This window comes from Rhagoletis pomonella, unplaced genomic scaffold, assembly GCF_013731165.1.
Source record: "Rhagoletis pomonella isolate Grant_MI unplaced genomic scaffold, Rhpom_1.0 Rhpom_scaffold_00004, whole genome shotgun sequence".
NCBI classification, from domain to species: domain Eukaryota; kingdom Metazoa; phylum Arthropoda; class Insecta; order Diptera; family Tephritidae; genus Rhagoletis; species Rhagoletis pomonella.
The window spans coordinates 76,605,576-76,608,570 of NW_023458558.1; positions in this window are offsets into that span (position 1 = coordinate 76,605,576).

Consider the following 2,995-nt stretch of genomic DNA (forward strand, 5'->3'; position numbering starts at 1 on the left):
TATAACAGACTAGGTTTGGTCAAAGGAACCTTTCATCGAGCATAAAGCAATCGCATTTCTGGCTAGTATATTTCAGGACGAAACGATGATAGGTGTAAGGACCTTAAACGATGATAGGTGTAAGGGCCAATCTATTATTATTATTATTATTATCCTTATAATATGGTTATGCCTTATTATAAGGGAGTATGTAAGCCTTTTTTTATATGACCTATAAGACTTAGGCATAAGGGCGTCTATCAGAGAGAGAGAGAGAACAAACCCTATGAACTGATGCATCAGCAAAGCGAAATCAGGTGTGGTATAAGGAATATTTCATACAACTGACTTTCCCTACAGATTTCAGGTATTAAATTATAAATCTTATGGTTCATATGAAATAAGCTTTATATAAGGCGCAATTTTTTAGGAGGGCATATCGCATGCATACGTACATACATACATATTGTATAGCTTAAATACTTATATTTTTCATTTTAGTATCTGATTCATTGATTAAACGAAAACTTCAAAATACTTGTGAAGGAATATCTTACTTGGGAAGTTTGACAGTGGGGTATTGCTTCTTTATGTTCCTTTTGTTTCGGAACATGTCGCACACGATCTTCCAAGGTGACACAACTCAAAATTACAGGTTCGTCAGAAAATGAGAAAACTATTTCTTAGCTCATGCTATTCATATGGGCAAGGAAGACTTTACCTTAGGTTTTTTCAACAATTTATAACACATATTTCCTCCAGCTTTTGCTGAAAGGTAAATAAAAGGTCTGTGTACATTTTTAGTGCATATTTAATTTCAAAAATGCCAAATTCTGTGTTGTGTTACTTTTGAAGATTGTGTGCGATATATACTTTGTCTTGATTTCGGAAAGGCTTTCCTCATGTATAAAGCAGTTTTCAAATGAGAAAGCTTGCATTTGCCTGAAAGTATACAAGAAATAAAGCAAAGGTCTGTAGATAAAACCGATACCGGAAGTTGCAAAGCACAACATTTGCCTAAAGGTATGCTTCATACTGGAACACATGTCGGTTGCATTTCCTTATTACGCGTACATATACACGGCATGTTATGACTGATGCATGCATTCGAATGTTTGTGCATTAATTGGACATGAGTGAGCACTAGGGTGGTCCAAAAATGCATGTGAAAAAGAAAAGTTGGAATTTTTATGCTCTCACCCCCTAGGATTGTTCTATACCGAAAAATAAACCTTTATTTTTTTATTTTGAAATCAAAAAATGTTTAGAGGTCGCTCAAAGCGCCCAAAGTTTTCCATGTATTTTATATGGGGAAAAAACTACTTTTCGTAGAAATGGTATAGAATTCTTAAAAATCAATATTTTTCTATCAGAAAACTCTGTTTATCTGCAGGAGATTCCCTGTTGTTTATTTAACCATTTTTTCATTTCGTTTCATTTTTATTATAATTTATAGGTCCGCCGTAAACCCACAAAACCGCAAGAAATGCAATGGGGGGCCAATAAAAATCGTTAGTATTAAAAAATGGTTAAATAAACAATTGGAAATTATTATTGAAAGTCTCCTGAAGAGAACAAGGTTTTCCAATCGAAAAATATTTGTTTTCAATAACTCTATACCATTGCATGAAAAACTTTGAGCACTATGAGCGACCTCTAAATATTTTTTGATTTCAAAATAAAAAATAGGGGTATACTTTTTTTCGATATAGAAGAATCCTTGGGGGTGAGAGCATTACAATTCCGACTTTACTGTTTTTGGATCGCCTTAGTGAGCCCACATACCCAGCAGCAAAGGTAGTAACCACGGTTGCCACACGACACAAAATTTTCTGTCCAGAATTTACAAAAAAAGTTATCTAAAAGTTACCAAGTAAAAAACAACGTTTTATTATAAAATAAACTGTAAAAACAAACCTCGTTTATTTACCATAAATAAGACATGGGTACAATAAATAAGGGGTATTCTCTGAGTCTTGCAAAGCCCTTGCACGGTGCACAGATTGCACGGATTGCACGGTTAAAACCGGTTTTCGTATGGGACAGCTTTGCAAACCGTGCAATCCGTGCACCGTGGAAGGGCTTTGCAAGACTCAGAGAATACCCCTATAGTTTTATTAAAAGAAAACTAAACAAATGCATTTTACATACGAGGCTATGAGGACCAGAGGCGCCTTTGGCTATTACCGTTTCGATTCTGCTAATGCATTTCAAGGTGCACCTCAACTTTTTTTGAAATGTCAGTTAAGCTACTCTGGCGCTCAAGGCCTCATATAATAAATAGATACATTTACATATGTACGTATATAAATACACTTTTATTCTATCTGTGTATACGTACGTGTATAAAGAAGAATTTGTGAAACAAATACAAAACACATAAATATTTTTGCAACGCACGCGTTTTAAAATATACTTTTCACAAAAATGCGCTTTAAGCCCTTGGCTTTTTAACGGGATTTTAGCCTAAGAACAAAAATTATTTTAAGAATCAACTTAAGTGCATATACCAGTGATCGGACTTATACCACATTGTGGTAGATCTGCCACTTTTTCGAGCATCTACCACACAAGGTCTGAAATCTACCACATATTCGCGTTTTTGAGTAGTTTTATTTTTCCACGACATAATTTTCTTAATTTTAAGAGAAAAAATTGTACAACACTAAACACTAACAACAGGCAGAATGGGAGGTTAAAATAAACTGTAAAATAGTAAATTTTCTCAATATTAAATTTTTCGACAGAAACGTGGTTTTATTGTGAAATTGCAAAATATATGATCTATAAAAATAATTAATAGCGAGAATGTTAAAAAACAGCGATTTTTGTGAAAGTATTAGCAAATTTCAGTGCATCTTAAGTTTCTAAGCGTTGTTTAATTTTACTTGAGAATTGTCAAAATCGGCAAATCACAATTAGCTGTTTCTGGAACGAGCCACATTTGTTCACTACATCGTGATCATGGGCGTAGCCAGGTAGGGGCAGCGGGTGCCCCAACCTCCCCCCCCCTAAC